This window comes from Bos indicus, chromosome 3 (assembly GCF_029378745.1).
Source record: "Bos indicus isolate NIAB-ARS_2022 breed Sahiwal x Tharparkar chromosome 3, NIAB-ARS_B.indTharparkar_mat_pri_1.0, whole genome shotgun sequence".
Lineage (NCBI taxonomy): Eukaryota > Metazoa > Chordata > Mammalia > Artiodactyla > Bovidae > Bos > Bos indicus.
The window spans coordinates 113,622,016-113,645,392 of NC_091762.1; the positions used below are offsets into that span (position 1 = coordinate 113,622,016).

At 42.6% G+C, this 23,377-nt stretch overlaps 1 protein-coding gene and 3 pseudogenes across 2 annotated transcripts in view; all 4 read left to right on the forward strand.

Moving 5' to 3' along the window:
• The window catches only part of LOC109556548 (UDP-glucuronosyltransferase 1A1-like), a 118,611-nt gene that overhangs the window by 61,825 nt on the left and 33,409 nt on the right, over nucleotides 1–23,377 (forward strand). The window lies entirely within an intron of this gene.
• Nucleotides 3,995–4,989, forward strand: LOC109556929 (UDP-glucuronosyltransferase 1A3 pseudogene; annotated as a pseudogene).
• Nucleotides 12,086–16,280, forward strand: LOC109556930 (UDP-glucuronosyltransferase 1A3-like; annotated as a pseudogene).
• LOC139182294 (UDP-glucuronosyltransferase 1A3 pseudogene) lies at nucleotides 16,313–21,489 on the forward strand (annotated as a pseudogene).

The following is a 23,377-nucleotide window of genomic DNA, read 5'->3' on the forward strand; positions in this document are numbered from 1 at the left end:
CCTGTTAGTTCAGCTGGTAAAGAATCCACCTGCAATGCAGGAGACTCCAGTTTGATTCCTGGGTCAGGAAGATCTGATGGAGAAGGGATAGGCTACCCACTCTAGTATTCTGGGGCTTCCCTGGTGGATCAGATGGTAAAGAATCTGCCTGCAATGTGGGAGACCTGGGTTTGATCCCTGGGTTGGGAATACCGTCTGGAGAAGGGAACGGCCACCCACTTCAGTATTCTGGCCTGGAGATGTCCATGGACAGGCTACAGTCCTGACAGTCCATGGGGTGCAAAGAGTTGGACACGACTGAGCTAATTTCACTGTCCTTTCACTTTGAGAGGAAGGAGAGGCAGAGATTATGTTCAGTAACAGGTTGACAAGAAATGGTGTGATTCCACCATGATTGTCCCTTGTAAAGGTACTGTTGTAACTGTTGTGCAACTTTCTTCAGCTTAGTAGGAGCAGAGAACTTGAGCTATGAATCCATCCATAAGGGATTTTACATTGAGGTCTTCAAATGAAGGATGAGAGAACTGGCAAAATATATTTATTGACCTGATAATTCTTAGTGGTTTTGTCTTGGAAGGGATTGAGGTGTGATCACAGGAAACCTAACACCCAGAGGAAACAAGTTTCAGAGAGGTCAAATAAATTAAGTGGAAATGAAATAATGCTGGACAGAGAAGTTGGGCTCTCTATGATCAGAGAAAGGAATAACAGATCCAGCTTTTCTGAGATGGAGCTGTGCTGACCAGAAGTCTTCTGACCAGGAGTTGGTGTCTGGAGAAAAATGTGGGGGTGTACAGAGCTAGATTGGGCTTTTCTAGTGGCTCAGCTGGTAAAGAATCCACCTGCAATGTGGGAGACCTCGGTTTGATCCCAAGATTGGGAAGATCCCTGGGAGAAGGGAAAGGCTACCCACTCCAGTTTTCTGGCCTGGGGAATTCCATGGACTGAGAAAAGAAGAGAAGCTAAAGGAAAAGGAGAAAAGGAAAGATATATCCATCTGAATGCTGAGTTTCAAAGAATAGCAAGCCTTCTGCAGCAATCAATGCAAAGAAATAGAGGGAAAGAATAGAATGGGAAAGACTAAAGATATCTTCAAGAAAATTAGAGATATCAAGAGAACATTTCATGCAAAGATGGGCTCAATAAAGGGCAGAAATGGTATGGACCTAACAGAAGCAGAAGATATTAAGAAAAGGTGGCAAGAATACACAGAAGAACTACACAAAAAAGATCTTAATCACCCAGATAACCATGATGGTGTGATCACTCACCTAGAGCCAGAGATCCTGGATGCGAAGTCAAATGAGCCTTAGGAAGCATCACTAAGAACAAAGCTACAGGAGGTGATGGATTTCCAGTTGAGCTATTTCAAATCCTAAAAGATGATGCTATGAAAGTGTTGCTCTCCATATGCCAGCAAATTTGGAAAACTCAGTAGTGGGTGTAACAGGAAAAAATCAGTTTTCATTCCAATCCCAAAGAAAGGCGATACCAAAGAATGTTCACACTACCGCACAATTGCACTCATCTCACATCCTAGCAAAGTAATGCTCAAAATTCTGCAAGCAAGGCTTCAGTAGTACATGAACCATAAACTTCTAGATGTTCAAACTAGATTTAGAAAAAGCAGAGGAACCAGAGATCAAATTGCCAACATCTGTTGGATCATTGAAAAAGCAGGAAAGTTCCAGAAAAACATCTACTTCTGCTTTATTGACTATGCCAAAGACTTTGTGTGAATCACAATAAACTGTGGAAAACTCTTCAAGAGATGGGAATACCAGACCACCTGACCTGCCTCTTGAGAAATCTGTATGCGGGTCAAGAAGCAACAGTTAGGACTGGACATGGAACAGCTGGTTTGTTCCAAATAGGGAAAAGAGTATGTCAAGGCTGTATATTGTCACCCTGCTCATTTAACTTCTATGCAGAGTATATCATGAGAACGCTGGGCTGGATGAAGCACAAGCTAGAATCAAGATTGCCAGGAAAAATATCAATTACCTCAGATATGCAGATGACACCACCCTTATGACAGAAAACAAAGAGGAACTGAAAAGTCTCATGATGAAAGTGAAAGAAAAGAGTGAAAGAGTTGGCTTAAAGCTCAACATTCAGAAAACTAAGATCATGGCATCTAGCCCCATCACTTCATGGCAAATGGATGGGGAAACAATGGAAACAGTGGCTGACTTTATTTTTCTGGGCTCCAAAATCACTGCAGATGTTGACTACAGCCATGAAATTAAAAGACGCTTGCTTCTTGGAAGAAAAGCTATGATCAACCTAGACAGCATATTAAAAAGCAGAGACATAACTTTGTCAACAAAGGTCCGTCTAGTCAAAGCTATGGTATTTGAAATAGTCATGTATGGATGGGAGAGTTGTACCATAAAGAAAGCTGAGCACTGAAGAACTGATGCTTCTCAACTGTGGTGTTGGAGAAGACTCTTGAGAGTCCCTTGGAATGCAAGGAGATCCAACCAGTCAATCCTAAAGAAAATCAGTCCTGAATATTCATTGGAAGGACTGATGCTGAAGCTGAAATTTCAGTACTTTGGCCACCTAATGCAAAGTGCTGACTCATTTGAAAAGACCCTGATGCTGGGAAAGATTGAGGGCAGGAGGAGAAGGTGATGACAGAGAATGAGATGACTGGATGGCATCACCAACTCAATGGACATGGGTTTGGGTGGACTCCAAGAGTTGGTGATGGACAGGGAGGCCTGGCGTGCTGTGGTTCATGGGGTCGCAAAGAGTTGGACACGACTGAGCGACTGAACTGATCTGAACTGATGTATGCATAAGAGGGTGCTCAGTGAGAGAGATCACTGGGCAGCACAGGGAGCCTGCCCCTATCATCCCCAGGGTGGACAGGACACGGAGATGTCGTGTCCTGCTGAGCACATGTGGGCATCAGTCTCTGTAGCAGGGCTACATCATGGGCCTGAGACACAATCTGTTGCACAGGCCCCACCTGAGAAGGCTCCCACAAATTCAGGAGCCCCTCAGTTCTGAAGAATCTATCCTTATCAGGACTTAGGTCTGTAAATGACCTTGGAGAAAAATCTGAACACAGAGTATATGGTGTACTAGGGGTCCAGATTCATGTACACCCCAGTTCCTAAATAGAGTAGTGGAAGATTAACATCATCAGCATCATAAGAGAAATTCAGAGAGCCTTCTCTGAGGCCGGGAGAGTGCTCGCTCCTGTCCTAGGGTGAACTGACATTGGGGGCTGGCCCTCTCTGACCCCCGTGTGTCATTGCTAAGGGTTATCTTGCCCACTGATACTTTTAGATTACAGTAGCTCTTATTCCATGAAGTAGCTACAAAATTGTCCAACAGCCATTATACTGCAGGTGTTTCTATATTTGACATCTGCTCCAATCAAAAGACTCTCCCCCGAACATTGCAGTAGGTGTCCCAGGGTGGACCAGGAGAAAAATTGACAGCCAGTGTCCCCTCCCTACTGAGAGAAAGCTGTCTTAGTAATATCATGTATTTCCCTGGATGTGCTCCAAATTCACCAATGAATTGGGGTAAAAGAGTTTAAAGAGTTCTCAGATAAGGTCAAAATCAGCAGAAGATCTGGGTGGGGGCTGGGGCGCAGGTAACCGCTTAGAGTTCAGTCCAGCCCAAAAGAAGTTGATTAGAAGAAAGGTTGGAGGTGACCAAGGGATTCTGCCGACACAGCCTTGCTCTGGGTCTTGGATGAAGAGCGAGCGAGTGAACTAGAATGCTCCCCAGAGCAAGTAGCAGAGTCATAGGCGTTTTTCCAAGATAAGGGGAAGGGATCTTTCCCACAAGGTGTAACCAGAGGTGATGGAAAAAAGGCATAGACTTACCTTATAATGATTAATGTATAGAGGGCACACCACCTTCCAATGACATGCAATTTGCTTAAGTGACTTGATGATAAAATAAAGATAAGGGAACAAATATAGGCAGCACAGCCCCACCAGAGAATCAGTAACTTCTGGTTTGTGTGGAGATGGCCCTGGGACTGCAGCTTCGGCGGCAGGTGCTGGCTGGACTCCTGCTCTGTCTGTGCGTCGGACGATGGGCCGAGGCTGGGAAGGTGCTGGTGGCCCCCATGGAGGGCAGCCACTGGCTCAGCATGCGGGAGGCCGTGCGGGAGCTCCACGCCAGAGGTCACCAGGCAGTGGTCGTTGCTCCAGAGGTCAATGTGCGCGTCAAGGCAGAGGACTTTTTCATCAAGAAAACCTATGCCATTCCATACACCCAGGATGATTTTAATTACTTCCTGATGGGCAGTTTTAATACGTTTTTTGAAAGAGTGAATTTTCTAACCATGTTTTGGAAAACTATTGAAGCTACCAAAAATGCATCTGTGGTCTTTGCAAGGTCTTGTGAGGCACTGCTGTATAACAAGGACCTGATCAGAGACCTGAATGCCAGTTCCTTCGATGTGGTTTTAACGGACCCTGTTTACCCCTGCGGGGCAGTGCTGGCTAAGTACCTGTCCATTCCTGCTGTGTTTTTCTTGCGTTTCCTTCCCTGTGACTTAGATGTTGAGGGCGCAGCATGCCCAAACCCTTTCTCTTATGTTCCTAAGTTTTTAACAAGGAATTCAGACCACATGACATTCTTCCAAAGGGTCAAGAACATGCTCTATCCTCTGACCCTGAAGTACCTTTGCCATTTTTCTTTTGCTCCTTATGCTCATATGGCCTCTGAGCTTCTTCAGAGGGATGTGTCGCTGGGGGAGATTTTTGGCTCTGCATCTGTGTGGCTGTTCAGAGGAGACTTTGTGATGGACTACCCACGGCCGATCATGCCCAACATGGTGTTCATTGGGGGCATCAACTGTGGCAACAGGAAACAGTTATCTCAGGTCTGTACTGCTGCTTTTATTCAATCAATGTTTCAAGTGGAACACATTATTTTTAATGAAAAAATTAAGAAAAATTTTTATGCCTTGCCACACGTCTTGTGGGATTCTAGTTCACCTGCCAGGGATTGAACTCAAGCCCTTGGCAGTGAGTGCTTGGAATCCAAACCTGGACCACCAGAGAATTCCCTAGTGAAATATATATATTTTTTAAAAAAACTTACTTCCAGGTTCTTTCTTATCTACTGATCTTTCTAAGGATTTCTAACTTTCAATCTCCTTCTAGCAATTTTTGGTGAGATAAGTTGTTAAAGTATGTCCAGTAGTGTAGTAAAAGTTTGTAATAGTCTTTGAGAGGAATGAGAGGCAGAGGTAATGGCAATAATAGGTTGGTAAGAAATGGTGTGACTCAACCATGATTGTCCTTTGTAAAGGTACTGTTATAACTGTGTGAAATTTTATCCAGATGAGTAGAAGCAGAGAACTTGAGCTGTGAATCCATCCATCAGGGATTTTTCACTGAGGTATTCAACTGAAGGATGAGAGAACTGGCCACCTGCATTTACTGACCTGATAATCCTTAGTGGTTTTGTCTCGGAAGAGACAGGTGTGATCACAGGAGACCTGACACCCAAAGGAGACAGAAGTTTCAGAGAGATCAGATAAATTAAGTGGAAGTGAGACAATGCTGGATAGAGAATTTGGGCTCTCTGTGATTACAGAAAGGAATAATAGACCCAGCTTTTCAGAGATGGAGCTGTGCTGACCAGAAGTCTTCTGACTAGGTGTTGGTGTCTGGAGAAAACCATGGTGTCATACAGCGTTGGATTGCATGTCATGTAGATCTTCAGTTGGGACACTGGGGTCATCAAGGCTACTGGTGGGGGCTGGAGAGGAGGTAAAGCTGAGCCTAAGAGCACAGTGGAGCTGGCGACAGTGATGCCGAGAACCGAGTCTCAAAGAGGAAGCATTCTGACCACATCACCAAACTTACCCCAGCTCAGTCCGCCCTACCCCAAGTTTCCATTATGGGAATTACTGCTTTCCCCATAGTTTCAGAGTCTTCTTATGTTAACCCTGAATATTTGGGTTTAATTGAAATAAGACCCTTGGGGGCAGTTGTTTCTTAACCCACCAAGTTAATCATGATTTTGCCCATCTATGTCACATGCAGTGAATTTATATTAACTTTCACGACTTTTGGTCTCTTAATGTTTTTGGTTTTTTTCATTTTTTGTTGAATCTTTTTATACTAATTGAACAATAATTAGACTGTTGCTATTTTCTGTTTCTTCCTGGTTCAGCTTTGGGAGATTGTGCATTTCTAGGAATCTGTCCATGTCTGCTACTTGTTCATTTTTTGGTTTGTTGTTGTTCACAAAAAGATCTTATGATCCTTTACATTTTTGTGGTGTTGGTTGTGCCTTCTCTGTTTCATTTCTGATTTGATTTACTTTGACCGTCTCTCTTTTTCTCCTGATAAATCTGGATGAAGTTTCAGAAAATTGAGGTGTATCAATTTTATTTATTTTTTCAAAGAAAGAGTTCTTCATTTCACTTAGCTTTTATATTTCAGCTCTTATTTGTATTTTTTTCTGTATACTGTCTTGGATTTCATATATTCTTTTATTTACTTTTGGTATAAGGTTAGGTTATGTATTTGAGATTTCTCTTATTTCTGGATGTACACTTGTATTGCTATAAACCTCCTTCTTAGAACTGCTTTTGTTGTTTCCCACAGATTTTGGACTATTGAGTTTTCAATTTCATTTGTTTCCAAGTATTTTTAATTTCCCTTGTTATTTCTTCAGTGACCCATTGATTGGTTGTTGTACATGGGTTATTTTTAATTTCCTTTGTTATTTCTTCAGTGACCCATTGGTTGGTTGTTGTACATGGGTTATTTTTAATTTCCCTTGTTATTTCTTCAGTGACCCATTGATTGGTTGTTGTACATGGGTTATTTTTAATTTCCTTTGTTATTTCTTCAGTGACCCATTGATTGGTTGTTGTACATGGGTTACCCTCCATGTGTTTGTGTTTTTCCAGTTTTTTCTTTGTAGTTGAGTTTTGGTTTCATAACATCATGATTGGAAAATGTGCTTGATGTGATCTCAGTCTTCTTAAATCTGCTGAGACTTGTTTTGTGGCCTTACATGTGATCTATCCCGGGGGACGTTCCATGTTCCCTTGAAAAGAATGTGTTTACTGCTGCTTTTGGATGGAATGGTCTATGTATGTTGATTAAATCTAAGTGATCTAATGTGTTGTTTAAGGCCAGTGTTCCCTTATTGATTTTCTATCTGAATGACGTGTCTATTAATGTATGTGGAATTTTAAAGTACACTAATACGGTTGTTTGCTGTCAACTTCTCTTTTTATGTCTGTTAATGCTTGCTTTTTGCATTCGGGTGCTCCTCTGTTGTGGCCGTATCTGTCTCTCCATATATATCTAATGGTGACACGCTGGTTACTGGGTCCCGGAGTGTCTTGCTGTAAGGCCTGGGGGATGGACCTGGTGTCAGCATGCTGGAGGGTGGACTGCGGCCCAGAGTTCCCTGGGCTGGAGCTAGTGCACTAGTAGGTGATTCCACACCCTGGGCCCCCTGGAGGACAGGGCCAGGTCCTGGGGCTTCTGGTGGATGAGTCCATGTCCCAGGTAGCTGGGATCTCAGCAAGTCTTAAGACAGTCGTCCTGTTAGTGAGCCAGTTTGTGTCTCCACTCAACTATCTCCTATACTTGAGGCAACACAGTACTGGTGTTGACAGGCTGATGGGTGGGGCTGGGTCCTAAGGCTAATATGGCATAAGTGAAGTCGCTCAGTCATATCTGACTCTCCTGAAAGTAAAAGTAAGCCCCACTGGCCTTCCAAGCCCAGTATTCTGGGAGCTCTTCTTCCTGGTTCTGGACCCCAAGCTGGGAGGCTCAGTGTGGGTTCATAGGCTTTACTCCTTAGGGAAAGCCTCAGCAATTATAATTATCCTCTATATGTGGATCATCTGCCCAGGTGTATTGGTCTTGATTATACTGTGCCTCCTCCGCTTGGAGAGCCAAGGAACTATAGGATATAGAGACTCCACTTTCAAAGGGTGCACACAAAATCTCACACACTCTAAGACCCAGGGAATAAACAATATTCTGAAAGGAGCCTGGATCAGACCCACCTGATGATTTAGAAGAGCATCCCAGAGAGGCAGAAGGCAAATAGAGATCATCATGGTGATATAGATACTGACAGTAGCCTTTTTGGGGAGCTACATTTTACCCCAAAACACTGCACTGGAAAGTGCCACTTTTGAATCATATCTATGGCATATTAGGGCTTCCCTGGTGGCTCAGACGGTAAAGCGTCTGCCCACAATGCGGGAGACCCAGGTTCAATTCCTGGGTCGGGAAGATCCCCTGGAGAAGGAAATGGCAATCCACTCCAGCACTCTTGCCTGGAAAATCCCATAGATGGAGGAGCCTGGCAGGCTACAGTCCATGGGGTTGCAAAGAGTCAGACACAAGTGAGTGACTTAGCGTGTGCGCGCACACACACACACACACACACACACACACACACACACACACACACACAATGTTTCATAGATAAGTCCAAAGATGTACATTTTCAATTTTTTTTATTAAAGAAAGCTCAATGTGCCCAATTCTGAAAATGATGTCTTAAAATATATCTTCATTTAACTGAATTTTGCTCAATTTGCTTTTGGAATTTTTAATAGTTTTTACTTTAACATATAGCTGCTGGGTTGTTGCACACAGGTTTATGCCTGCTGTGTTTCCTCATAAAATTTGCTTTTTAACAATGTTAAATTGTGATAAAATACCTCTAACATAAGATTTGCCCTGTTAACCATTTTCAAGTGTACAGTTTAGTAGTGTTAATTACAGTCATATTGTTGTACAACCATTTTCCAGAACTCTTCATCTTGAAAAGCTGGAACTGTATACCCCTTAAACAACATCTCTGCAGTTTCCCACACTCCATAGTCTGTAGTAACCACCATTTTACTTCCTGTCTCTATAAGTTTGACTTCTCTAGGTACCTCATATTAGTGGAGTCATACAATATTTTCATATTTGATACTGACATATTTCCGTTAGTATCTTGTCCTCTAGGTTCAATCATGTTGTCAGAATTTCCTTCCTTTTTAAGGCCAAATAATATTCCATTATATAGCTAGACCAAACTTGTTATCTGTTTATCTGCCAATGAAAGGGTTGCTTTCCCTTCTATAGTTGTGCATAATGCTGCTATGAATATGGATGTACAAATACCTTTTTGAGACTTTTTTCAATGTTTTTTTTCTGTGTATACCTAGAAGTGGAATGGATGGATCACCTGGTATTTCTGTTCTTAATTTTTTGAGGACCTTCCATACTATGTCCACAGTGGCTACACCCTTTACATTCCCATCATCATTACACAGATGGGATGTACATTTTATTGTACATTACACGTTGTATGTTACACTTGTACATTACATTGATGTACGAGTGCTACACCATTTACATTCCCATCACCATAACATTCCCAGTACATGAGGGTTCTAATTTTTCCACATTTTCTTCAAGACCTGTTTTCTGTTTTTTTTTTTAAATGATCAGTTTCCTAATGGTGTAAGGTGATATCTGATTTCCCTAGTGATTAATGATATTGAGCATCTTTTTCATTGCTCATTAGTCATTTGCACATATTCTCTCAAGAAATGTCTAAGTCCTTTGTCCATTTTTGAATCAAGTCTTTTTGTTGTTGTTGAGTTATAGGAGTTCTCTATATATTCTGGATATATTAATCCCTTATCAGATATATGATTTGTAAATATTTTCTTCCATTCTATGGTTTGCCTTTGTACTCTGTTGATAATATCTTTTAATACATGCACTTAAAAATTTTCAAAGTCCAATGTGTTGTTTTTTTATGAGCTATGCTTTGTTGTAATTTTCAAGAAATCTTCACCAAATACAAGATAGTGAAATGTTGTCATATGTCTTTGTCTAAGAGTTTTATAGTGTTCAGTCTTACATTTATGTTTTTGATCCATTTTGAGTTCAACTTTTATATGTCATTTGTAAGTGTCCAAATGCACTGTTTACATTCAGACATCTAGTTTTCCAAGCACCATTTGTTGAAAAGACCTTCTCTATTGAATATTATTTGCAATTTTCCAAAAATAACTTACCATATATATGAAGTCTATCTCTTTTAACTTGAAAAGTTTATTCAAACATTGGCTGATGCATATGTTTGGTAGTATTGGTCTGATAGGAACTACTCCTATCAGAAGCCTCACATGCTTCTAGGTGGATTGAAAAAAATTTTTTTGTAATATTACAAACCCCAGTGACATTGTACTTGGTCTGTCACTACATGTGTAGCTTAGCATGGGGCAAAATCAAGAGTGTTAGAGAGTTAGATCTTCCCATGCATGATGTTGCATGCCTCTACATTTATTTTATCCTAGTCTAGATTTATATCCCTAACTATAGCAGAAAAAACACCACCATTTCCAATCCCCTAAGTAAACTGTGTTTCCTTACTTAGCTTATGGTATCTGTGTTAGGGCTTTCCTTGTGGCTGAGCTGGTAAAGAATCCACCTGCAATGCAGGAGACCTGGGTTCTATCCTTGAGTTGGGAAGATCCCCTGGAGAAGGGAAAGTCTACCCACTCCAGTATTCTGACCTAAAGAATTCCATGGATTGTATAGTCCATGGGGTCGCAAAGAGTCGGACACAACTGAGCGACTTTCACTTTCCTTTCCTCTAGGTTCAGCAATGTTGTCAAAATTTCCTTCTTTTAAAAGACTGCATAGTATTCCATTTTACAGATAGAGCACATTTGGCTTATCTATTCATCTGCCAATGAACATGGGTTACTTTTACCTTCTGCTGTTGTGAATAATGTTGCTATGAACATGGATGTACAAATACCTCTTGAGACCATGCCTTCAATTCTTTTGGGTATATACCTAGAAGAGGAATGGCTGGATCATTTGGTATTTCTATTATTTATTTTTTGAGGGGCTGGATATATTTTCAACTGTGGCTGCACCATTTTACATTCCCACCAACAGTACGCCAGGGTTCCAGTTTCTCCACATCCTCTTCAAGACTTGTTTTCTGGGTGTTGGCTTTTTTTCTTTTTTTTTATGATAGTCATCCTAATGGTGTGAGGTGACTTTTCATTGTAGTTTTAAAATTTTTTATTTTATTTTTATTTGGAGGATAATTGCTTTACAATATTGGGTGGTTTCTGCCATACCTCCACAGGAATCAGCCATTTGTTGCTCATTTGTGACCAAATCTTTGGGACTCCATGGACAGCAGCACACCAGGCTTCCCTGTTCTTCACCATATGCTGGAGTGTGCTCAAATTCATGTCCATTGAGTCAGTGATGCCACCCAACCATCTCATCTTCTGTCGTCCCCTTCTCCTCCTGCCCTCAATCTTTTCCAGCATCAGGGTCTTTTCCAATGAGTTGGCTCTTCAAGTGGACAAAGTATTGGAGCTTCAGCTTCAGCATCAGTCTTTCCAATGAATATTCAGAACTGATTTCCTCTAGGATTGACTGGTTTGATCTACTTGTAGTACAAGAAACCCTCATGAGCCTTCTCCAACACCACTGTTGAAAAGTATCAATTCTCTGGTGCTCAGCCTCCTTTATGGTCCAACTTATCCATATATGACTACTGGAAAAGCTATAGCTTTGACTAGATGGACCTTTGTCAACAAATTAATGTGTCTACTTTTTAATATGCTGTCTAGGTTTGTCATAACTTGTCTTCCAAGGAGCAAATGTCCTTAATTTCTTGGCTGCAGTCACCATCTGCAGTGATTTTGGAACACAAGAAAACAGGGCATAGGTGACTCTTCAGCATTCAGTCCAGCCCCAGGGAACCCTAGCAGAGAGGTAGGAGGTGACCAAGGGAATGGACAGGCACAGTCTTGCTTCGAGTCTTGGATGAACAAGAGAGTGAACTAGAATGTTCTCCAGAGACAGCAGCAGAGTCAGAGGAGATTTTCCAAGGTAAGGGGATGTGATCTTTCCCTGGGTAAAATCAAAGGTGATGAAACACAGGCATAGTCTTATCCTGTTCGGAGGGCATGCTGCCTTCCAATGACATGCCATTTTGCTTAAGTGATTTGATGATACAATAAGATAAGGGAACAAATATAGGCAGCACAGCCTGACCAGAGACTCAGTAGCTTCTGGTTTGTGCGGAGATGGCCCTGGGACTGCAGCTTCGGCGGCAGGTGCCGGCTGGACTCCTGCTCTGTCTGTGCGCCGGGCGTTGGACCGAGGCTGGGAAGGTGCTGGTGGTCCCCATGGAGGGCAGCCACTGGCTCAGCATGCGGGAGGCCGTGCGGGAGCTCCACGCCAGAAGTCACCAAACAGTGGTTGTTGTTCCGGAGGTCAATGTGCGCGTCAAGGCAGAGGACTTTTTCACCACAAAAACGTACGCCGTTCCCTACACACAGGACAAATATGATTCCTTCCTGAAGACTCATGTACGTCTACTTTTTAAAAAAGTACACTTTGTAACAATGTTTCTGGAAACTATAGCATCTTTGAAAAATGTGTCTTTGCTCTTTGCAAGGTCTTGTGAGGCACTGTTGTATAACGAGGACTTGATCAGAGACCTGAATGCCAGTTCCTTTGATATGGTTTTAACAGACCCTATTTTGGGGCAGTGATGGCTAAATACCTGTCCATTCCTGCTGTGTTTTTTTTGCATTCTGTTCCCTGTGACTTAGATGCTGAGGGCACAGCATGCCCAAACCCTTTCTCATATGTTCCTCGGTTATTAACAATGAATCCAGACCACATGACATTCTTCCAAAGGGTCAAGAACATGCTTTACCCTCTGGGCCTGAAGTACATTTGCCTGGTTACCTTCACTCCTTATGCACGTATGGCCTCTGAGCTTCTTCAGAGAGAGGTGTCACTGGGGGAGATTCTTGCCTCTGGATCCGTGTGGCTGTTCAGAGGAGACTTTGTGACGGACTACCCGCGGCCGATCATGCCCAACATGGTGTTCGCTGGGGGCATCAACTGTGCCAACAGGAAACCTCAGGTTCTCAGGTGTGTACTGCTGCTTTTGCTCAATCAGTGCTCCCAGTGGAGCACAATCTTTTCATAAAAAAATTTAAAAAACTTTTTCACCACACTGCAACCTAAGGCCCTTGCAGTGAAATGGTGGGTCCTAATCACTAGACTGACAGGGAATTCCCAAGTGGAACATATTTTTTAAAAATAACCTACTTGCACATGCTCACTTATCTACTGATCTTTCTAAAGATTGCTACCTCCCATTCTCCTTCCAACACTCTTTGGTGAGATCCATTGTTAAAGTGCTCCAGGAGGGTAGTGTAGGCTTGTGATGATCTTTGAGAGGATAGAGAGGCAGGGTTGAGGGTCCGTATTCAGTCTGAGAAAGAATTGCGTGGCTCAACCATGACTGCCTTTTTGTAAAGGCACTGTTGTGATGGTCGTGCAGTTTTCTCAATCTAGTAGGAGCCAAGAGCTTGAGCTGTGAATCCATCCATCATGGGTTTTGCTTGAGGGTGTTCAATAGGAGAAGGAAAGAACTGGCAAACTGCATTTGTTGTTCTGATAGTTTATCGTGGTTTTGTCTTGGAAAGGTCTTAGGTGTGGTCACTGGAAATCTAAACACTGAAAGGAAGCAGAAGTTTCAGAGAGGTTGAATAAATTAAGTGGAAGTGAGACAATATTGGAGACAGAAGTTGGGCTCTCTCTTATGAGAGAAAGAAATAATTGAGTTCAACTTTTCAGAGATGGACCTGTGCTGACCAGAAATCTTGTGACCAGGAGTTGGGGTCTGGAGGGGTGGCGGGGAGGTACATAGTTAGAGGCATGCCAGATGGGTCATCAACTTGGGACACTGAGATCGTAAAAGGCCTGGGGGGGGGGGGGGCAGAGCTGGAGAGGAGGAAAAACTGAGCCTATGAACACAGTAGCAGAGGGCACAGTAATGAAGAAAACTGAGTTTCAGAGAGGAAGGGTTTGACCTCATCACCACACCTACCCCAGCCCCATCATCACACCCCACATTTCCATGGTGGGAACTACTGTGTTCCTCATCATTTCAAAGTCTTCTTATATTAATCCTGAATTGTTGCTGTTGTTCCATTGCTAAGTTACCCCATGGACTTCAGCACAGCAGGCTTCCCCGTCCTTCACTATCTCATGGAGCTTGCTCAAATCATGTTTATTAACTTGGTGATGCCATCCAACCATCTCATCTTCTGTCGTCCCCTTCTCCTCCTGCCTTCAATCTTGCCCAACATCAGTGTCTTTTCCGATGAGTCAGGTGTTCACTTCAGGTGGCTAAAGTATTGGAGCTTCAGCTTCAGCTCAGTCCTTCCATTGAATATTCAGGATTGCTTTTCTTTAGGATTGATTGATTTGATCTCCATGCAGTCCAAAGGACTCTTAAGAGTCTTCTCCAGCACAATCAATTCTTCGGTACTTAGTCTTCTTTATGCTCCAGCACTCACATCCATACATGACCACTGTAAAAATTATAGCTTGACTCTGTTGAATTTTGTTGGCAAAGTAATGTCTCTGCTTTTTAATACTCTGTTTAGGTTTGTCATAGCTTTTCTTCCAGGGAACATGTGTCTTTTATTTTTGAAGCTTTAGTCAACATCCACAATGATTTTGGAATGCAAGAAAATAACATGTCACTGTTTCCAATTTTTCCCTATCTATTTGCCATGAAGTGATGGGACTGGATGCCATGGTCTTAGTTTTATGAATGTTGAGTTTTAAGCCAGATTTTTCATTGTCTTCTTTAACTCTCATCAAGAGGCTCTTTAGTATTCTTTGTTTTCTGCCATTAGAGTGGTATCATCTGCATATCTGAGGTTGTTGATATTGCTCCTAGAAATCTTGATTCTAGGTTGTGATTCATCCAGCCTTTGCATTTTGCATGATGTATTTTCATCTAAGTTAAATAAGAAGGATGACATTATACTGCCTTGATGTATTCCTTTCCCAATTTGAAACAGGTCTGTTGTTCCATGTCCAGTTCTAACTGTTGCTTCTTGAGATGCATACAGGTTTCTTGGGAGGCAGGTAACGTGGTTTAGTATTCCCGTCTCTTTTAGAATTTTTCAGTTTGTTGTGATCCAGTCAAAGGCTTTTGCGTAGTCAGTGAAGCAGAAATAGATGTTTTTCTGGAATTCCCTTTTGCTTTCTCTATGATCGAACAGATGTTGGCAATTGGATCTCTTATTCTACCTTTTCTAAATTCAGCTTGCACATCTGGAGGTTTTGGTTCACATAGTGTTGAAGCCTCAGTTCAGTTCAGTCACTCAGTTGTGTCTGACTCTTTGCAACCCCATGAACTGCAGCACGCCAGGCCTCCCTGTCCATCACCAACTCCCAGGGTTCACCCAAACTCATGTCCATTAAGTTGGTGATGCCATCCAACCATCTCATCCTCTGTTGTCCCCTTCTCCTGCCTTCAATCCTTCCCAGCACCAGGGTCTTTTCAAATGAGTCAGCTCTTCGCATCAGGTGGCCAAAGTATTGGAGTTTCAGCTTCAACATCAATCCTTCCAATGAATACCCAGGACTGATCTCCTTTAGGATGGACTGGTTGGATCTCCTTGCAGTCCAAGGGACTCTCAAGAGTCTTTTCCAACACCACAGTTTAAAAGCATCAATTCTTCGGCTCTCAGCTTTCTTTATAGTCCAACTCTCACATCCATACATGACCACTGGAAAAACCATAGCCTTGACTAGACGGATCTTTGTTGGCAAAGTAATGTCTCTGCTTTGTAATATGCTGTCTAGGTTGGTCATAACTTTTCTTCTAAGGAGTAAGTGTCTTTTTATTTCATGGCTGCAGTCACCATCTGCAGTGATTTTGAAGCTCCAAATAAATAAAGTCTGCCACTGTTTCCACTGTTTCTCCATCTATTTGCCATGAAGCGATGGGACCGGATTACCATGGTCTTTGTTTTCTGAATATTGAGTTTAAGTCAACTTTTTCACTCTCCTCTTTCACTTTCATCAAGAGGCTCTTTAGTTCTTCTTCACTTTCTGCCATAAGGGTGGTGTCATCTGCATATCTGAGGTTATTGATATTTCTCCGGGCAATTGATTCCAGCTTGTGCTTCTTCCAGCCCAGCATTTCTCATGATGTACTCTGCGTATAAGTTAAATAAACAGGGTGACAATACACAGCCTTGACATACTCCTTTTCCTATTTGGAACCAGTCTGTTGTTCCATGTCTACTTCTAACTGTTACTTCTTGAGCTACACAGATTTCTCAGGAGGCAGGTCAGGTGGTCTGGTATTCCCATCTCTTTCAGAATTTTCCACAGTTTATTGTGATCCACACAGTCAAAGGCTTTGGCATAGTCAATAAAGCAGAAATAGATGTTTTTCTGGAACTCTCTTGCTTTTTTGATGATTCAACGATTGTTGGCAATTTGATCTCTGGTTCCTCTGCCTTTTCTAAAACCAGGTTGAACATTTGGAAGTTCACGGTTCATGTATTGTTGAAGCCTGACTTGAAGAATTTTGAACATTACTTTGCTAGCATGTGAAGTAAGCCCAATTGTCCAGTAGTTGGAACATTCTTTGGCATTGCCATTCTTTGAGATGAGAATGAAAACTGTCCTTTTCTAGTCCTGTGGCCACTGCTGAGTTTTCCAAATATGCTGGGGTATTGAGTAGAGCACTTTAACAGCCTCAATTTTAGGATTTTAAACAGATCAGCTGGAATTGTTTCACCTCCACTGGCTTTTTTTGTAGTAATGCTTCCTAAGGCCCTCTTGACTTCACACTCTGTGATGTCTGGCTTTGGTGAGTGAGCACACCTTCATTGTTGTCTGGGTCATTAAAACCTTTTTTGTACAGTTTATGTAGACTCCTCTGTCTGTGGAATTTTCCAGGCAAGAATACTATTGTGGGTTACCATTTCCTATTCTAGGGGATCTTCCTACATCCAACCTCGGGATTGAACCCACATGTCCTGTGTCTCCTGCATTTGTAGGAGGATTCTTTACCACTGTTCCACGTGGGAAGCCCTGAACATAAACTTCAAGATGTAATAAAGATCCAGAATAATGCGCACTTCAGTCCCTACACAGAGCAGTGGAAGCCTAGTGGGGTCCGCATCAGAAGAGGATTCACAGAGCCTGCACAGAGGCATGGGGACTTCCTTCCTGTCCAAAGTGCAACAGGTCCTGGAGCCTGGCACCCTCCGAACCCCACTGTCATTACAAAAAGCTGCCTTGCCCACTGATGGTTTAGGTAACAGGAAGTTCTACTCCATGAGGCAGAGAAAGAATTCTCAAGCAGCCCTTCTGCTGTTGTCCTTAAGGATCCTTCCAGATGTTTCCATATCGGGCAGCTGCTCCAACAGACTCTCTCTGGGGAGTGCACGAGGTGTCCAGTTTGGAACCAGAGCAAATCAGAGAGCCACCATCCCCTCCCTGCTGAGAGAAGGCTGTTCTTGGGATGTTATATGTTTCCCTGGATGTGCTCCATATTCACCCATGATGGGGGGAAAGAGTTTAAAGAGTTCTCAGATAAGGTCACATGCAGCAGAGGTTCTGGGTGGGGACTGGGGCAGAGGTGACTCCTCAGAGTTCAGTCCAGCCCCAGAGAACAGGGTTAGCAGACAGGTAGGAGGTGACCAAGGGAATAGGGCAGACACAGTCTTGCTTTAGAAATTGGATGAAGAACAAGAGCGTGAACTAGAATGCTCCCCATTGGGAGCAGCAGGTCAGAAGAGTTTTTCCAAGATAAGGTGGGTAACCTTTCCCTGGGTGAAATCAGAGGTGATGAAACCCAGGCATGGACTTATCCTGTAATGATTAATGTAAGGAGGGCACGCTGCCTTCCAATGACATGCCATTTTGCCTAAGTGACTTGGTGATAAGATAAAGGCAACAAATACAGATGGCACAGACCAGACAGTCTGGCTTGTGCAGGGATGGCCCTGGGATGGCAGCTTCGGCGGCAGGTGCTGGCTGGACTCCTGCTCTGTCTGTGCGCCGGGCGATGGGCCGAGGCTGGGAAGGTGCTGGTGGTCCCCATGGAGGGCAGCCACTGGCTCAGCATGCGGGAGGCTGTGCGGGAGCTCCACGCCAGGGGTCACCGGCAGTGGTCCTGTCTTTGGAGGTCAATGTGCACATCAAAGCAGAGGACTTTTTCATCACGAAAAGCTACACCGTTCTGTATACCCAGAATGAATTTGATTTCCTCATGTAGGGCCATTTTATTCTGAGTTTTGAAAGAGTACATTTTGTAACGATGATGTTGCAAACTATGGGGGCTTTGAAAATGTGTCTTTGCTCTTTCAAAGGTCTTGTAAAGGGCTTCTGTGTAACAAGGACCTGAATGCCAGTTCCTCTGATGTGGTTTTAATGGACCCTATTTATGCCTGTGGGGCAGTGCTGGCTAAGTACCTGTCCATTCCTGATGTGTATTTTTTTTGCGTCTATTCCCTGCGACTTAGATGCTGAGGGCACAGTGTGCCCAAACCCTTTCTCATGTGTTCCTAGGATATTAACAACGAATCCAGACCGCATGACATTCTTCCAAAGGGTCAAGAACATGCTCTACCCTCTGGCCCTGAAGTACATTTGCCTGATTACCTTCACTCCTTATGCACGTATGGCCTCTGAGCTTCTTCAGAGACAGGTGTCACTGGGGGAGATTCTTGCCTCTGGATCCGTGTGGCTGTTCAGAGAAGACTTTGTGGTGGAGTACCCGTGGCCAATCATGCCCAACATGGTGTTCATTGGGGGCATCAACTGTGCCAACAGGAAACCTTTATCTCAGGTGTGTACTGCTGCTTTTGTTCAATCAGTGCTCCCAGTGGAGCGCATTTTATTTTTTAAAAAACAACAGTTCAGGGTGTTTTGTTATGTACTGGTTTTTCTGATTTCTACCTCTCCTCCTCCTCCTCACCATCTGTGGTGAGATGCACTATTAACGTGCCTCCAGGAGGGCAGTAAAGGCTTCCAATGATCTCTGAGAGGAGTGGGAGGCAGGGCTGAGGGTGTGTGATAGGATTGACAGGCAGTGGTGTGATTCCACCGTGATTGCCCCCTAATAAAGGCATCGGTTTAACTGTTGTGCGGTTTTCTCCAGCGGAGTAGGAGCAGGTGCTTGAGCTGTGAATTTATCCTCCAGAGGATTTTGCCTGAGGGTGTTCAACAGAAGTGTAAGCAAAGTGGAGTCTGGTTGCTTGTAGCTCAAAAGACAGTAAAGAAGCAAGACTGGTGGATGTGAAAGTTTGCTTGGATGAATGTTTCCAGGAAGCAGGTGGAGAGAGGAGAGTCCTGTCCAAACACTTATTTCCTCCTTGGACAATCTGAGGCAAGAGCTTTTATTGACAGAGGGAAGGGGCCTCTGTGTAGAAACAGCACAGTCAGCTCTGACAGTCATCTTGAAATTGGTGTCAGTGGTCTGACCACCATCATGTTAATTTTTGGTGCTCAGTCGATCAGTTGTGGCCAATTCTTTGTGACCCCATTGATGGTAGCTTGCCAGGCTCTTCTTTCCATGGAATTTTCCAGGCAAGAATACTGGAGTGGGTGGCCATTTCCTTCTCCAGGTTTAATTGCTTTGAGTACAGTTAATCTTCAGTCCCAGGGCCAGTTTGTTCCCATTTCCTTGAGGCCAGTTCTCAGAATGGTGGCAGCTTCTATGTCATGGCTACATCTGGTCACCATGGGGTTAACTTCTTCCACCTCATGGGGGTTTCAGTGTCTATGACAGCTCACGGGATAGGGCTCAGAGCATTATCTATGGCCCCTGAGGAGGAACTAAAGGTCCTTGACTTTGCTTACTGACTATTTAGTTTTGTTGGACTGTTTTCCTTTGTTTTTGCATTTTCTCACTTCGTTGACTAACGTCATTCTTGGGCTAAAGGTTTTCCACAGACAGAAGGCAGACAGAGGACATGGCCAGTAAGGACCATGGGGTCTGGCACCATCAAAACCAAGAAAGAATTGGTAGATTGCATCTGTTGACCTGATAGTTCTTAGTGGTTTTGTCTTGGAAGAGATTGAGGTGTGGTTACAGGAGAATTAAATGCCAAATGGAAGGAGAAGTTTTTGAATAAATTAAGTGGAAGTGGGACCATAGTGGAGAGAAAAGTCTGGGTTTCTGTGATTGGAGAAAGAAATAATTGGGTCCAACTTTTCAGAGATGAAGCTGTGCCTGCCGTAAGTCTCTGAGCAGGAGTTGGGGTCTGGAGTAAGATGTGGGGATATACATAGCTGAATGGCATGTTAGGTAGGTGTTTAAGGTGGGACGTCATCAAAGACTAGTGATGAGGCCTGGAGAGCAGGGAAGACTGAGCAGTGATGTTGAGAAGTGGGTCTCAAAGAGGAAGTTTTTGACCACATCACCACACCTACCCCAGCCCAGGTCACTGCACCCCAAGTTTCCATGATGGAAACTACCACTTTCCTCATGGTTTCAGAGTCTTCCCATGTTAACCCTGAATATTTGGGTTTAATTGAAATAGGACTCATAGGGGCAGGGTTTGTCTTTTAATCTACTTAGCCCCCCTTTTTTTTTGCCCACTTATATGACTTGTACTGAGTTTGTAGTAACTTCCATGACTTTGGATCTCTTATGGTTTTTGTATTCTTACTTTTATATCCCTTTACATTACTGTATTTATTATGGCAAAGGGCTCTATCTTCACATTTCATTTTTGCTCACACCACAATCTATTCTACTTGGTTTTCTTCCTGTATGCAATGCATTTGTCCAATTGTAAAATATGTATGTATCGACTAGATTTGTAAAAGGTGGAAAGTACTGAAGCATTTAAAAAGCATTTGCCACTCCGTTCTTTCTAGTTTTTCTGTGTGAATATGTTCTCTAGAGGTAACTGCATTGATTCAAATCCTCACTCCCGTTTTTCTAGCTGAATTCCCTTGGCCGTGTGACCTAACTATTCTGACTTTATACTGTCATTGTAAACACACAAATAGTATCTATTATCATTATTATAACGTGCCCAGAAGACATGGTGTATCATCTGAAGGCATTTGGATATGTTTGTGCCGATTTCTTTGGTACGTGAAAAATCATGTACACTGAAATTTCCAAGTGTTACCACGGTACACACACTGTTAATTACTTTTGCTCCACTAAACTGTTGTTTTTACTTTGAGATTTTGTCACTCATTTATGTAGTGTGTTTACACTTAGAGGTTTACCTTTGGAGGTGGGCTTCCATGGTAGCTCAGATGGTAAAGAATCCGCCTGCAATGCAGGAGACTCCGGTTTCATTCCTGGGTCTGAAATGTCCCCTGGAGAAGAGAATGGCTGCCCGCTCCAGTGTTCTTGCCTGGAGAATCCCGTGCACAGAGGAGCCTGGTGGGCTACAGTCCATGGGGTTACAAAGAATCGGACATGACTGAACGACTTTCACTTTACCCTTAGAGGTGATGGCTTTGAATGTTAATGGACAATTTTTTTCAAAATATGAAATATTAAAATCTAAATCTTTTGCATTTTTGTTTCTTCTCCTTCTTAAGATTTATGACACGTTGAATTATTTTACTGGTCTTCTCAAAGAAATCGCTTTTGGGTTTGCTTGTTCTTTTTACTATTTTTGTTTTCTATTTCATTGATTGCCACTTATTTTTTTATTGATGATGTCATCCTTGCTTAGTTAATTTTATAGCTGTTTTTCTGCTTTCCTTAGGTAAGCATTAATTTTCTTTTCTTTTGTTTTCCTAATAATAAAGAATTGATGGTCATAAATAAAGCATTTCTTAGATCCCTTAGATTTTGAAATAAATTGTTCTCATATTCTTTCTATTTCTTAACTCAAACTTTTGTTTTTGATTTCCTCTTTGAGTCAGTGACTATCTGCTTTTGAAAAATAATTTTATTAGTTGTTTGTTTATTTTTGGCTGCGCTGAACCTCTGTTGCTGCTCAGGCTTTTCTCTAGTTGCCGCAAGCAGGGTCTACTCTTTGTTGCAATGTTCAGGCTTCTCTTGTCGGGGAGCACAGGCTCCAGGGCATGCCGGCTTCAGTAGCTGTGGGACATGGGTTCCTCAGTTGTGGTTCCCAGGCTCTAGAGCACAGGCTCAGTAGGTGTGGCCCTCGGGCTCCACTGCTCTGAGGCATGTGGGATCTTCCCCAGATCAGTGATTGAACCTGGGTCTCCTGCAATTGCAGGTGGATTCTTAACCACTGAGCCACTAGGGGAGCCCTGCCGTTTGTTGTTGCTGGTGTTAACAAGGTTGCTTCTTAGTTCCCATGTGGTTAAGATTTATTGTGGTTACTTTTCTCCTATTTTTTCTATTTATTTTGGATTGTAATCAGAGAACGTTTCTTGTGAAGTCACTGCTGCTGCTGCTGCTAAGTCACTTCAGTTGTGTCCGACTCTGTGCGACCCCATAGACGGCCTCCTACCAGGCTCCTCCGTCCATGGGATTTTCCAGGCAAGAGTACAGGAGTGGGGTGCCATTGCCTTCTCCATGTGAAGTCATTGCTATAAAAAATTTCTTAATAGGTCTTCTTTCTGATCTATTACAGAATTATCCAATAGAAGTATAATGCATACCACATGTGTAACTGAAAGCTTTGTAGTTGGCATATTTAGAAAAGCAAAAAGAGGGTTACATTAATTTTAATAGTATATTTTATTAAATCAGATATATATATATATATATATATATATATATATAATATTGTCCTTTAAAGATACACTCAGTGTAAAAATTTTTAAGGTGTTCGTTTGCTATTATTTCTTTCAGTTTTACTGAGATATAATTGACAGGCAGCCCTGAATAAGCTTAAAGTGGATGGCAGAGTGATTTGACTTTTCTAGATCATGAGGTGATTGCTATAACAAGTTTAGTGATCGCTCATCATCTTATATAGATACAAAATTAAAGGAGCAGAAAAAATTTTTTACCTTGTGATGAGAATTATTAGAATATTCTCTTAATGATGTTCATATGTAACATACAACAGTGTTAAATATATCTATCATGTTATACATTACACCCCTGTCCTTATTTCTCTCATAATTGAAGCTTGTCCGCTTAGACTGCCTTCATCCAACTCCCCTTTGCCCCTGCTCTCTGCCTCTGGTAGCCACAAATTTGATTTCCATTTCTATGCATTTGTTGATTTTTGAAATATAATTGACCACAGTGCTATGTTAGTTCTGTTAGACAACATAGTGATTCAGTACTTCCATACCCGTCAAAAGAATCACCACGATAAACCCAGTTATGATATTCACAGTAGAAAGGTATTACATAACTTTTGACTCTATTTCATGCACTCTTATTTCATACCTGTGACATTTACTTTGCAACTGGAAGTTTGGATCCTTTAAAACACTTTTTAATTTGAGGATAATTGCTTTACAAAATCGTGTTGGTTTCTGCCATACATCAACATGAATCAGCCATAGGTATACGTATGACTCCTCTCTTCTGAACCCCTCCCCATCTCCCACGCCACCCCACCCCTCTAGGTTGTCAC